This window comes from Lepeophtheirus salmonis, chromosome 13, assembly GCF_016086655.4.
Source record: "Lepeophtheirus salmonis chromosome 13, UVic_Lsal_1.4, whole genome shotgun sequence".
Lineage (NCBI taxonomy): Eukaryota > Metazoa > Arthropoda > Copepoda > Siphonostomatoida > Caligidae > Lepeophtheirus > Lepeophtheirus salmonis.
Genome location: NC_052143.2, coordinates 5323519 through 5340013, shown reverse-complemented (window position 1 = coordinate 5340013; position 16495 = coordinate 5323519).

Sequence of the window (16495 nt, the reverse complement as noted above, 5' to 3'; positions counted from 1 at the left end):
TTTAAAATAATTGTCCAGTAAATACATTCTGGAATGCTTTGACGGACAAATTGTATTTATTAATTTTATTTCAATTAATCAAAAAAAAGAAGACATTCTATTTTTTTGAGGGCTCCCCTTCAAAAGTATATATTTGTCTGTATATAAGTTGAAGAAAGCCAAAAGACAATATGTTATAAAAATAAGACATAAAATCTTCATTGCATTTTTTTTTTTTTCAAAACATGCGAAGAAAAAAAAAGTTCCTTGTCCATTTGATATGACTTTATATATTTTGTTTGTTGCAAAAACAACATATTAAACTAGGGAGAGTGTAAAAGATAATTTTTCAAAAATAATTAACTCCTGTGCTAATAAAGTTTTCATTTAATTATAAATGTCAGAACATGCGTAGTTTGTTATACTTGGAATGATGGAGTGGTGATCCACATAATTAATTATTGTGTATGTAATTAGTTATATATTTGTTTACAAAGAGGACAAAGGATTCTGAGAGAAATGAAGGAATGTAGCGTCGATTGAATCACTAAGTATAAATTATAGCAATCACCCCCTTTCCAAATGAAATGTGTCTTGGAGCGGTGTACATTCATACAGAGTAATATATGATCTCATAAATCATTACACACACACAAAAAAAAAAAACTAAATGAAAAAATAATGGTTTTTTTGGTCTTTGTACAATGAAAAGGACGACATATTATCCTAGTGGATTTCAAAGAGACTACCCCATATAATATTTACCATGGGTGAATATTAGGAGGATAAAGATAAAGAAGAAAAAAAACCCGCAGTCATTTATTTGAGAGATCGAATAAATCTAGATCTCTCATCATTACCCCGGTCATAACTCCAAATTGATAAGATTGAAGTCATAACTCATATATAAATATGCTTGTGAGAGAAAATAATGTTCTAATCTTTTTATAGATATATGTTCTTCGGAAAGTTGCTTTCAAAGCAGAAAAAAGAATTTATTTATTTTTTATAAATTGGGGCCATCAAATTATTTTTACTTCATTGCAAAAGTATCTTACAAATATTCATTTTCTCCAATGTATATCTTCATACATATATTTAGCATTTAGAAGAAATAATATCCTTATATAAAATGGGAAAAAAGAGAAGTGGATATACATAGTTTAATCGATAATATCAATTTGCATATTAATGTGTAGACGTTCAATGGAGAAATTGGGAGCTTAATCCTCCCTTAATATCGAAAGTATTTTTTTTTTTTTCAAATAATGCAAAAATATCCATGCATACATATGTATACCTCTAGCTGTATTACTTATTCACTTACATAAGTTTAACTACGACCAGAATGAATTCTCTAAAAATCGAAGTATATATATTTAAATGACTTATTGGTATTAGGAAACGAGGGACTACTGGGGGATTTATTTACCCCAGAACCGGATATATATATATATTTTTTTTTTTGATAGATCTTCCGATCCAGCTGTTCAGATTTTTTTTTCCTTTAAGAGGGGTTTTTGCCGTTAGAGCATATATCCAAGGATTGTTATGATTTATACAATCTGGACAAGACCTGGTTGCAATGGATACACCTCATTGTAAATATTAAGTTAAAAACAACAAATATACTCTTGATATCAGAGGCATGAAAAAAACTGCTGGAAAACTATGAAGCTTTATTATTGGTTTTATAATACTGGATAAATAATTTTTTCGTCGAAGGAAGTAACTTTGATTTGTTCTACGAATGTAACTTAAAGTTGTAAGACCATTTGCATTGAATGTTTAACTTTTTATAAGTGTACATCTTGGCTAGGAGTACTAATTTTAGGCTAACCCGCTTATTTATGTTAATACAATGTAATTCCTCCAAGCAATTTCATATTATATTATTTTATGTTTTTTGTAAATATGTCTATACAGGGATTAAAGTAAACTACCTGCAATTTGAGTTCAATCCTACTCTTCTGATATAAAAAGAAGACCATTAAAGATATTTTTATTAGTCAAGATGCAAAACAGTAGAGAGGCTTCATCGTACCAGCAAATCATCCTTTCAAATTTATCGCTAGACGGCTCTTAAGTTGAGTCAATGTTACTTTGTAACAACTTTTTCAAGATGATTAGCACTTTTTTTTTTGCCAAAGAATAGGCGTTGTACTTAACCAATTGTCCAATTGCATCAATTTACCGAATACTCAAATAGTATCTCATGTTCACATAATAAAATTCCCTATTTCCTTTCATGAAATATCTTTTTAGAACTCTGCTGCTTATAAACCAAAAAAAAAAAAGTCAAATTAAAAGAATTATTTTCGCTGAATGTTGCTTTGAATTTTTGCACACGTTTTTTTAAAGGAGATTATAAGGTTCAAAGAAGAAAAATATTCGAGTTGAACTGTCGTTCGCTCAACTTTCACGTTATTGTAAAACATCCTTTGTCTTATTCTGCCCCCCCAACCTTATAATCTCTTTTAAAAAAGTATACAAAGTTACTAAAACCATTTTTAAGCCTAAATAACCTAGTTGACAAATTGCAGCAAAATCCATTCATTGGTTTGGCCGTGATTTCCTTACACAACAACAACCACACATATGCATTCGCATTTAATATATGGAGATAATCAATACATTATATGCACAGCGTTTTTATTTAAAACTAATTTCCTTGTTGTTGAAGCCACCTCCAAATCCATTTATTAAACTATTGGATCCTCAACAGAACGGAATACATAATATATGCGTATTTGCCAATGCAATAAAAATCGTATTTCTAATTAAAACTGCACAACAAATATTCAAGTATATATATATATATTTAAAGATTCTTTATATTCCAGCAATCATACATTTTTTCAAATTATTGATAAATTTAATATTATGTTTGCTTCATTGAATTTTTGATAAATTATACATTGAATTTAATTATTAAAAATGTTAAACAATATATTCACTTTTACATCTTTTTTATCTATCTAAATTTAGTTATTTTTTTTATAAAAATACCAAATACAAATTATTTTTTATTGATCGAGGGACTCATTTAAATAATTATATCATAATATTTTCCACAATTTTGGAAATGGTTTTATATTAAATGAGAAGGGAGTTTTGTATGTACAAAACCAAAGTTTTGGTATTTTATTCATCAAATGTCTCTTGACTTTAAAAAAAAAAAATTTTTTTTTGTGCCTTTTATGATCAAAGTGTTTTGTTTACTGTTTTTGATAAGAAATAATGGAATGGCAAGTTCATATCAGCATACATTTTGTATAACAATTTTTGTTCAGATGGAGCTGCACTGATTAAGTATAAGTAAATAATAAATATTATAAAATATATTTATTCCAACTGACCTAGAATCGTTTTTGAAATATATATGTACGATACATAATGTATATTTCAATTAATTTAAAATCAATGGGTCATAACTTTTTGTTTTTCAAGGAACACTTTACTAATAAACTTCCGTTACTTCCTTGTCATGTTTACCCAACCTAAAAATAAAATGAATATTTTTGCAATGTAAAAGTTTCTTTACCCTTAGTTGTTGGGAAATTTTTTCAAGCATTATATCTTATATCAATTAATCCATAATCTAAAATAGCAGTTGGGTAAAAATATTTATAATTTTATAGACTTTAGATGTTAAATTGTTTTGTACATTCCTTCCGTTTCCTTTCACAATTCAATTTTTGAATCCTATGTACTTTCCTATTAGATGTTGCCGTGAAAATTTAAAACAAATAACTTTACGTATTAGGAACTGAAAAAGGTCAATAGAAAGTATTTTATTTTTTATATATCAAGGACCTTCGTTTAGAATTTGTGTCAGATATTTTTATTAAATGTTTTTTTTTAAATATTATAGAAGTAGTAAAAAATTCATTATTTTCCTAAAAGGTGGCTGTAGTAATGTGTATCTCGCGTTGTATAAGTGCGATCAATTTTTACTTGACAATGTTAGAATGATAAGATTTCAGTTTAAAAAAACCCTTTTAAAACAACTTTGGGATTATGTCAATCAGTATAGATTGAGTGCGCGTCAAAGATGGACACTTACAACGACAAAATACGCCATATTTTACAGTTTTTCTTAGATAAAGACGAATATGCAAGACAGGCGGAAGAAAATGTGAATAGTATTTATGGTTTTGATACTGTACGAGTAATTCACGCTCAATTTCAGTTTCGTGGGTTCTGTTTGGGTAATTTTTATTTCAAAGATGCACGAAGCTCTGGAAGGTCAATTGATGAAAATGTTGATAAACTTTCATTGAATAATAGAAATCGTCGATTTCAACCGTCTATTAAGCACTATTTTGATTGCCAAGGAGATAAATATTACAGGGGAAAAATCTGTTAAAAATAGGGGATTGACTTTCCCTTACCTGTTATATAATAAGTTTTAGTATACTTAATTAATAACACAGGGGAAAACTCATTTTGTACTAATTAATTCAACCCAAAATAGGAATTTATCTCTGAGCGCGGAATTCAAAATTAGATATCAGTTTTTCTCTCAGTCATTTCAATTCTGAAATATCTGGAATTATAATAATTTGGGACTATCATCGTTCAGTGTCATTTTTCCCCCTTAAAACAATCCCCAAATGAAATGTAGAATTAATGATAATTATGTAAAAGTGTTTGATTGATTCTGTATTTTGTTCTAAATTCGATATATTTCCATTTTAAGGGTAAAAATGATGAATACCTACATTTTTTTATACCTTTATAACTTAAATTATTATAAAAAGTATAAATTTAAAAAATATACATTTTCAAAGATTTTGTTTCATTTTGTATTTTTTAAGTGATCCCATTATGAAATTTTAAAATTCTCTACTCATCGTGAATGGATCACTTGATATTTTCGATCCTCATATCTCCTTTCTAAGGAAGGAGTCCACTGTACTCCATTATGAGGTCTGGTAGTTTTCCTTGTATTAATTCTCCTCCCATCGTCCTTCGTGGAATTCCAAAACCGAATTCGAACATCTCTTAGCGATACATATTTTTTTAAATTGATTTCTTTTAAATTATACATTGAATATTTTTTATAATATAAACTCTGAAATTACTCATCAGTATGTATTATTAATGAGTTATAAGGGTCTAAAGAAGAGTGTCGTTTTTGATACTTTTTAGCCTAAAAATGGAAATATATCGAGTTTAGAACAAGATACAGAATCAATAAAACAGTTTACCTGAGTTTCATTAATCCACTTATAATTTGTTTTTTTGGCTTTAATGTAAAAAAAAGGACTCTAAACAATAATAGTCCCAAATAACTATAATCCTAGATATTTCAGAATTGAGATGACCGATATAAAAAATAGGATCAGTTTTGGGTTCTACGCTCATAGTCTTCGATTCATTTGTACAAATTCTACACTTCCCCCGTATTATACACAGTTGGTAACAACTAAAATATGGAAGGATAGATACCATATGTTTTATGCTTTATTGTCATTGGAGGTTGGAAGTGGACAAGAAAGCACAATGTTCTTTTTCAAATTCATCGTTTAAGTATATAACCAATAAGAATGCTTAACATATACTCTTTGAAACCTCAATAATTAATTCCCAAAATTACACATAACTCAGATAATGATAAGGACCCATTCTACAAAAAAAAATTTTTTTTTTTTAAACCCAATGGCTATTTTTAAACATATAGTTATTCCCAAAAATTAAGTTTTTTGGAAAAAAGTGGATTCTAAAATTCATAGCTATTCCTTAAAATAAATTTTTTTAGGAGAAAAATATCCAAAATCCACAGCTGTTTGCAAAAAATAAAACATTTTGAAAAAAAATTACAAAAATTAAATTCGTAATATAAATTTTTTTTTCAAAAAAAATAATTCAAATATTAAATTTTTTGAAAAAAAAATTCAAGAATATATAGCAATTCATTGAAAATAAATTTTTTGGGGAATAGGGGGCTATTCCTTTCGTAAATTAGAAAAATAATAAATTGTTAAATACCAGTAATAAATAATAATGAATGTGAATTGCAAATTAAACATAATTTTTCCAATACCAATCCCAATTCCATAAAAACACTCTTTTCTCCGATTCTGATTAATCTTCCCATAACTAATATATATTATACCATATCCTTAAAAAATATGGAAATTCAAGGGCCAAATTAATATGAAGCATGATTCGAAATTGTGTGGACTCTAGGTTTTATTTCATCATTTATAAATTAAATGTAATAGTAAATCAGTTAAATGTTCTATTTATAAAATAAATTCTTAAGAGACTTTACAGATACGATACCTATATATATATATATTTACAATTAGCTTCTAAAAGCTTTACTCGATGAGGAGCTGTTAGAAGATTAAGTAGCAATTTATATTTTGAATATATATAAATTTAGTGAACAACTTTAAAAATAGTAGATGTATAAATTCCTTATTCTTTTATATTTAATTTATATTAAGATTTTTCATTTACAGTGAAATCCTTTTCAAATGAAAGAGATGTACATAAAATAAGATATGCTATTGAATTGATTGATTCTGTTATATCTTCATCCGTCAGGATTCAATATATTTTAGAATATATTAACAAAAACACTATGTTGATGTATTTGTAAGATATTTTCTTTTTATGGAATTACAAATATAGTATATACTAGAGTAGGTTTACCAGGGATATTAAGAAATTAAAATCAATTATGAACTCTTCTGCTTAATATAAAACAAAAAAATTAAGAGCGTAAAATTTTAAGAATTATTCTCATGTTGGTTTTATGAGTATATTAATATAAAGGCACTTCATTCAAAAACTTACTCTCAGACTGTACAGGTGAAGTATAGGGCCAAAAACAGTTTAAACTCTACCACTGCCGTGTTTCTAGGTACCAAGAAACCCATCTAAAATACTGTAATACACTATAGGGAAAGTGATTTATTCGTTTGGCCGTAATTGAAAGACAAACACACGCAGACAACGAGTATACAAATTACTTATCAATAACAGACTGAAAAAAATATCTTTATAGATAGATCAAAGCTAATCAACCCCATAAATTTTATATTTGACAAGTAGGTAGAAAATCTTCTTGAATTATTACACAAATTCTACCCCAAATAAACTCCAAGCTTCTGCCTGGTCATACCCTAATATATCATTTATGGGCCGCAAAGTTAAGAAACGACCCAATTCTATCCTTTATCAAAATGTGTATTTTATTTAATGCAGACAATGACTGTCTCACAGTCAAAGATCCTGTGGATAATATCAAAAAATATATCAATTACTTTCATTCCAGTACTCAGGCTGTCGTCTCGCTAAAGAATTAGGGCATGGCAAATAAGTAACGTTTAGAATCTAAATTACTATAAGTGTCAAGCCTCGGCTAGAGAGCGATTTCTTTTAATAGAGGCTTAAGAGACTTTTTATAGAGTGAACTATGAATATCTGAGCCCTCAGCTCTAATAATTTTCTGAATATGAGTCCTCCTAAATCCTTTGCAGACCTTGACTACGTAGTCAGGCTCTAGCTTGGTCCACTCCTTCTGTATAGAACCCTCTACAGACTGTACACTCCAGTGAGGAGTAGCACACACCGTCTCATTCAGAAGGACCTAGAAAGAGCAGGTCGAGAAGGGCGGCTACATGTTTGAGCTCTGAAAAGTCTAGAAAGTTGTTTCCCAGGAATTAGGAAGGGCTTTGATGATACGGAGCTTGAGTGGATACAAAATGGTCCCCAAACTTTTATCTGGCCCAAAGTAGCTATTTTTTATCCAGAAGTTTGATGTAAGCATCTGCATTTAGATGTACCTATATCCCCACAAAAATGGGAGGGCAGACTTCCCCAGGTGCTTGTCACGACACCCATGACCATGGTTTCGATGATTTTTTTTTGTTCTGATGACATGTCTCATTGAAGCTACAACCGAACTCCATTCTCCATGAGAGAAGCTTCAAAATTTTACTCTTTTATCCTCCATTTATTCGTTCTTGTTTGTTTTGTTTATAATTGAGTCAAAACTTTACATAAGGAATCTTGAGTTAAAAACCCTATCTTTCACCGAGTTGGAGGACAATGGACGAATAAATTTCCAATTTATTAATATATAAATTATGTGTACCACTACATAAGATCAACCTTGTATAAGTTTTTATAAAATTCATAGTTAGATATCTTGTTGTCTTGATTTTGTAATGAGTGCTTATGCACACAAAATCACGCATATTTGAACAATTTATCATGTTTATATAGTCTTATATCTTTGTTTGAGCAATGAATAAGAACAATGGTGTGTTTGACTAAATTATTATTTGTGAATAAACGAAAACAAAACAAAGGGAACCCACAAGTGAAGGCATATGTCTTAGTATTTTCTCTTGTTTCTTTATCCATGGGGAAAAGAATACTATGAACAACGCATAGTACATATCTACATAACATCTACTCACTCCTTGTCTTGAATGTTTAATGTTGAAAGGCGCTGAAGCAGATAAGCAAAATAAATATATGTATGTATAAAAAATAAGAATAATTCATCATTCCCTCTCTTGGTTCTCCAGCTCCTTCTGCTGTTCTCTTAAATCTATTCACAATAACAAAGATAGTTTGAATTCCCATTTCTGAAAAGAAAATGATGTTTTTCATTACCAGTAATAGTTATAAACTTCAGTCCTTATTAATTTGGTCTATTCCTGTCCTTTGGATGGACCCTTAAGACCCCCGGTCCTTTGAACTGTCAGTAATATGTAGAATCTATTTAAAAAAAAGTTGAATGAGGTTATCAAAGTCCGAAGCTTATTAGTCTTAGGACTGATATGCAGGACTTTAATATACATAAATGAATTGAATTAAAATCTTAGTCCTAAATACAGACTGACAAAACACAATTTACAAATATTACATAATTATTTTGAATTAAAGTTATGATGATCCCATTTTTTTTTTACAGATTTTGTAAACTGATAATTCAAAATATGGCTATAGTTTTTATTTATAGAGATTGCTTTAATTGCAGTCTCAACAATGTAGATTTAACAATCATTTGAGGATCCAAAATGTACAAAATTATATATTAAAGGTGCTTGATTGATCATTTGTGGTACAACCAATTGCTCTAGAAACATAGGGACCATTTGCCTCCTTTCACTTTTGTAGATTTTTTATATTAATAACAATTCAATGTTTCCCCTTCTATAAAAAAAAATTAATTTACCTTTTTATTTCTAAAAACGTTATTCGTTCAACTTTAGTTTCTTCCAACAAAAAAACCTTTTTAAAAAAAGTCATTTCTGCATTTTTGAAAAATAGTAAATGTTCCATTTCTGTCGAAAATTGTCAAAAAAGCCCAATATCCCTACCCCCACCCAAAAACAAACAAACATTAGGGCTCCTCTGATGATGTTACCATTACATAACTTGGTCCACGCTTGCAAATACGTATCGGCAGAGATGGGTTCAGCCAACTAAAATAATTTTTAATATATTTTTTCAATTCATCTTTTGCAATTTTAATTTGTATTTTACTTTTAACGAATCTTACATTCTTAGACAATTATTTGTGACAAAATAGACTAAAGAAAAAAATAAAGACCCTGTTAGAAGAGTTTAGGTATGAAAGAAGGAACTGAGGTAGCATGAAAAAAGACAAAAAACGCTTATACTGAATATAGAATATGTAAAAATACGTTATTTTTATATGTCAGATACATCACATTCATAACTAAAAAAGTCATCAGTAGCCTATACACTTTAGTCTGAAAAAAGTACGTTGTGCTTACATATTGATCATTAATGAATATAATCAATAAAAAAATATTTTTATAAAAAAAACACTCATTAATTGGCCTATAAGACATACCTTTTTATCACACTATCATTTTAAATTGAAATAAAATATAGAATCGTACATATCAATAAATTAAAAAAACCATTTTTCGTCCAAATGTCCGTTCGGCAAAAATATTTTCGCCCAAAGTCTGCTCACGGTTGATTACGCTCTACAACAGTTATCTTGATACCTTCTGTATTTCTAAATATGTTAATGTTTGGCAAAAATATTTTTTAACTTTGTTCATAGATAGGCTTACACAGGTAACCTTTTATAGTTATATAAGAATTTTATAATAAAATGTCCTATGAGCAAAGCTATTGGCAAATGTTAAAAAAATTAGAGGGGGCCTTGAATTGTACCTTGAAGTTTTTTATCCATATATTTACCACACTCATTTACACTGTGCATATATCTGACTTTTTTTTAATCCATAATAAAATAAGAATAATTTTGAAATATAAAATAGAATCTATTAAATAGAATTATAAAATTTATCAAAAGACATATCATAAATAAGAAGTAATACTTCATTTTGAACCCAGTACTTATTAATTTGGTGTACTGCCTTGAGCACAATTTACTTTCAATGTGCCGAAGAAAAATATATTCATAAGGATTTTTTATGATTAATATTTCTAATTATTATCAAAGAATAGAATATATTTATACAAAAATGTATTTTTAAGAAATATAGAGGCTTTTGTAGAAGAGTTTGGAGAGCCATTAATTTTGAGGGGGAAATGATAATAATTATTTCATATAATGTTTTTTTTACATAGACACTTCATTGATAAATAATCACTCTTTTTTAATTGTGTTACTTAAATTTCTTGGTTAAAATCTTCTGATGTATATATATAATTTTACTGAAAGGGCATATATATAAATATATATACCTTATTAGTTGACTGACATTTTATAAAATATATTATAAAGGGTTGAAAAAATATATATATATATATTTTTTCTAAATATATAAATTGAAAAGAAAAAACCACAAGAACTAAAAATATATATTTTTTTAAAAATCAATCTTCTTCTTTTTTTATACAATATTTATTTTTTAACACATAACTTATTTTTGTGTTTTGATAAAAAAAAAGTTTTACACTTTCATATCTGTATTGACATATAAAATCACGTTCCAGTAGGCAAGGATGTTGTTTTTTTCTAAAAATATACAGGTAATTAATTCATTTATAACTATATTCAACTAATTATTTTCTATTGTTATTAATTAACTATTGTGAGGTCTTTACTTTTTATACCCACCCCTTGCGGCAAGGATCAAAATGACCCATTTCTTCAATAATTAATTAAAAAGCACCGTGTTTGTTTTAGGGATAAATTATATTTTAGAAGGTGAATAATAATATAATAACTAATTTTTGAACTAAATAGTAATTAATTCTATATATGAAAAATTTCTATAAAAAGCCAGATATATTTTTAATTCGCATAAAATCTTCACTATATATTTTGTTATTTAATTTAAAAACAATATGAAAAAAACCAATTTTAATCATAAAACTAAACTACAAATGTATTAAATATATTGTACAATATATATCTTTCTTAATTTTTTGTTTATGAAAAACTTGTTTTAAAGTCCTTTTTGGGTGCAAAATTGATATAATTTAGTATGTCTGGAAGTTTTTCAACAATATTGTACCCTTAAAAATTGTCCTACTACTCTTTCCGTCCCGTGGACTAGAAGTGGCCTCTCCATTGTGACCTTTTTCATTTAAAAATTCTATGCAATCTTGAAGGTCAATCTTTTCAAGGGTTGCTCCATTCTCACCATATCTTGGAAAAACTTCAAAATTAGTCATTAGTAATATGGTTAGTTCAATATTTTGAGTGACGAGTATTAATCGACAATATCTTCTTCTGATACATCCTCTTCAAACTCTGTATCTTGCAATTCTTTCCCATCAAGCATACCTAACTTTCTATGAAACTTCCTTCCATTCCGGAAATATTAATATAAAGTCATTATTATTGACCAAAATACAAGGGCGGGTTGAAAAGTCCGTGCAAAGTCCAAAAGATGGCTCTACTGGTGCTTATCAAGGTTGTTTTTAGTTAGTCGCATCTTGTAAAAGAAAACACACTAACTTTTAGCCGGATTTGTATATTTTTTTCTGTTTGACACTCGTTTGAATCGGAAAATTGACCGGAAATATTATGCCAATGTTCGTTTGAATTTGCTAGGAATTATCCTCATCCAATATCTTGAAAGGGGTAAAACTATTGCAAATGAATATTATCCATCGTTATTGGACTATTTGAAAACCATGCTGCAAGAAAAACGGCCACGATTGGCCCACAAAAAAGTCATTTTTCATCACGACAATGTACCAGCTTACACTTCAGAAGCTTTGGTTGCAAAATTAATAGAAAAAGGGTTCCAACTCGAGATGCCGACACACTAGCATTCTCATACATCCTCATTCTTATGTCATCAATCATCATATAATGGATTTTATCAATGATTTAAGCAGTAGGAACCTCAACGAGCACCAGAACATTCAACGTCACTTGTGTCCATGTGACCACTTGGTAAATTTTGAAACCTATTATAAACTGTTCCGATCGAAGGTGCAGATCCACTATCATATTTTTCAAGCTTCTTTTTTTGTTTATTGTGACGTTTTGCCTATCAGAAAGTAATGTTTAATCCACTCACCAAATTCTTTTTCTTCCGTTTTTTGAAAATCACTCCACTTCCTCGATTCAAACGAATGCCAAACAGAAAGAAATATACAGATCTGGCTGAAAGTTGGTGTGTGTTCTTCCAAAAGATGCTACTAATGAAACATAACCTAGATACGCGCCAATAGTACCATATTCCTGACTTTGCTTGAATTTTTCAAGGACCTATGTCAATAATTTTTTAGGGAAATTTTACATTCTTTGACTTTAATTCTAGATTAATTTTTGTGAACCTACTGGGTATGAATCATAGGCCGTTAAATTATCTTAATTGTGAATGAAATAAACGAGAATGACTTTGAACAAGTGGTGTTTGATTTTTAACTTAATCAAAGTCTTATCCTTCTAAATTACCTACTTAATTATAAACTTCATTTAATGTATAATTGAAATGGAAAAAGTATGTTAAACTAAACTATTTTATGTATTTATTTCTTACATATATATATATGTATATCGTGAAGTATGTACATAATTTATTTCCCAAAAGTTCTTTGTGAAGTAACTTTTTTTAGAGCATACACTCTACTTTTTCCATTATTTTTATCAATGCTTAATGTTCTTTGAAAATGATTATACATTTCTACTTTTCATATATAAGTTCAAAGATCATTAATCATTTCAAAGCGTAGCCTTTTTCATTCCAGATTGTTAAATTAGATTAAGTTCAAAATGAAAATGAGCGGTATTAAAAAATCATAAACAAAATGAACTCAAAAGTAATACAATAAAAATTTAGTGAGGTTTATGTTATGTTAAAGTTCTTTTGTAAAAGTATCAAACGATTTACTACAAAACGAATCTTTTTGAATGATTATTATATTTAGTAAAGACTTGATTTACTTGTATGATGAAGTATTAAAGGTAGAAATGTAACGGTCCCATTATTTAGACGTTCGAGTTTAGTACTGTCCTACATTTTGCGATAGACCCCGAATTTAACGTAAAAGTCGTCCCATTGAGTAATCTTTGTGAAGTAACGTCAGCTGATGTTATTAAAAGTTATAATACACTGTATTTAATTATAAAATTACTAATTAAATAGTTTATGAAGGTTAAGTGATTGACATTAATTCATATTTAGATATATTTAAGCATAAGCAATTAGTTACAAAAAAAACAGCAAAAAAACTGAGCTCTCTAGCTTACGTAGTCGAGAAGTCGAGAAAATGACACTTGAAGGTGATAGAATAACTTCCATTCGCGCACTCCAAGCAGTTGGACATATCTATGACCACCTTCTACGTCGTCTGCAAGTAAAAAACATTGGAAAGGAAGAAGGGGTCTCTCAAAAAGCCCAAACTGGGCCCTGAGGAGTAAAAGAAAACAGCCCAGACCAATCCTCTCATTCCATAAGAACAATCCAAGATATCTCAGGATTATGCTCCAGACTGTCCAGAGAGCTATGAAAAAGTAGATAGAGTGGCCACTTTTGACACCAGCAATGAAAAAAAAAAACCCTAAAAAATCTAGTCCGTTACAATACTCTTTTGAATGAGTATTTTGAGTTCATTTGAACTCTTTTTTAACACTTTTGGTCATACTAAAGCCCTGATGCCAACTTATCAACTACATCTTTTTGGCTCCATGTCAAATGGAAGGCCTGCAGTGCCCTTCATCTAAACACTGAACCCCTCAAAGCCATGGCCCACCAGCATTGAGGCACCTTGATAGATGACAAGATCTGCCAGGCCTTCTGCTGCCGCCTGGAAGCCATCATTGTCACAAAGAGCGGCAACATTGATTATTAAGAGAGCTCAGACACACATCTATTTATAATAAATTTTTTGTTGAAATTCTATTGTTAATTATTAAACTATCTATTGTTGAGGTTCAAAATTCAAAGTATTCAGATTTTTTGAACCACTCTGTATACGCTGTAAAAAACTCCCCAACAATGGTGCGTGAGCAATTAGTTTTTGGTTTTCATACACTGGGATACTGGCTCCACCTTGTGAGTCCCATTTTAAGAAACGAAACAAAACGAGTAAAAGATAGACATATGTAAATATCTTATACCATGCGAGAAATTTGAATAGAAAACTTAGGTAAAAAAGGTTTGTTCTTATTGGATCCTGCACAATTTGATATTCGCTCAAAAAAAAGCTCGTGTCGATTGGTGCAAAGAAATGTGGAAAAAATACGCTCGTGGGGCTTCAAAAGACATTTATAAGATCGTCACAGATGACGAATTGTGGATCTATGCGTTTGAGTCCGAAACAAAACAACAATCGACCGTTGGGGTCTTCGAAGGCGAGCCAAATCCAACGCAGTTGTTCGTGGAAGAAGCACTTCGAAGCAAATTTGTCGCCTGTTTCTTCGGCAAAACTGGTTATGTGGCAGCTGTTCCACTTGAACATCGTAGGATAGTCAATTCTGAGTGGAATATTACAATTTGTTTCCCTGAAGTCTTCGGAGAACTTCGAAAAACGAACAAAAGAAGACGAATCATTGTTCACCATGACAATATGAGCTCTCACACATCGACTCAAACCAGCGCCTTTTTGACCGGCCAAAACGTCGAATTGATGGATCAGCCTTTATTTTCCCGCACATCAAGAAAAAAAATGCGTGGTCAACGATTTTTGTCGCCAGACTGTTGAAGAACTACAAAAACCGAGACAGATACAGACTTTAGACATAAAATAAATGTTGTTCAAAATTCTGAGTTACGTACGAAGGCCTACTTTCATTGTAATCAGATCTTATTCCTGGACTTTGGTGGTAAGTTTGTTTTACAAAAAATGTGTTGTTTTATCATAAAACAAGATTGAGTCCACGTGTCTCAATTTTTTTTAAAGATATGGGTTGCCAATTTGAAAATACACCAAAAAAAAAAAAAAAAAAAAAAAAAATGAATTATTCTTAGTATGTATCTTCAATCTTCATTATGGTTGAAGAAGGAACAAGGCAAGTTAGCAATGCCAATAAATAAATCAAAAGATCAGACATTCGAAAAAATTGCTTTGTATTTACCAAAATCAGTATCTTCACATGGACAATTATGTGGTGCATTTTCAAAAGAGGGTGCATGTTTAATAATATTGACATCAAATGGAGAGATACAATAAAAAATGTTGTAAACAACAAGGTTTTACAATATAAATTTACCTTTTATATAATTATAGTAAATCGTTTTTGTGGAGAATTTTATAATAAAGAAACTAAATAAAAATAAAATCTGTTTTTATCTTAGATTTCCTATTTTTATGATAGCGTGTTCGCGCTAGTAAGTATATGAAATATAGGACTGTATATACTACGGTAATGGTAAAGTTTTGCCCTGACACAAAGATGGTGCTGCAATTGCTATTCAAGTTTTGATTATCACATCCCCAATAACATGTGAAAAAGAAGACAGATTTTTGTAGGGAAGAGTGTCATCAAAATTAATACTCTACATATATGAGGGATATTTGTCCATTGGGTTGCATACCTCTTATTAGATTGATCGTAGGAAGTTCATAAAATTAACTTAATATCTAAATTTTTATCCTTTTGTCATGTTAAAAATAAGTCATAAATAATCTTTTTTTTTTTTCTATAACAAGAATTTCAATTTCTGGCCAAGTTCTCCCGATTGAATAAAATACTCCATCATTGTTTAAATAACAAGACCATAAAAATGGGTCAGCAGTTCTAATTTTTGTTTTATTCTCCTTTGGGAAGAAGAACTGTAATGGGGACACAAGTAACGATAATTAATTTAGTCTTAGGAAGAATCCAACTCTAGGTATTACGAATTTTATTAAATTTTTAATAATGATTCTGCACGCCTTAAATTACTTTTTTATACATCACTGGGTATACACAACATGCAAGTATGGCCGATAGGTATGATTTTGTGGATACCAAGGACATAAGCAAGATTTACTACGTGGTCGATCCACAATTCTACTTTGAGTACAATAAGAAATAACTTACACACAGAGTGACCCATAAGTCTTGGGACAACTTAAACAGCCAAGAAAGTACAAA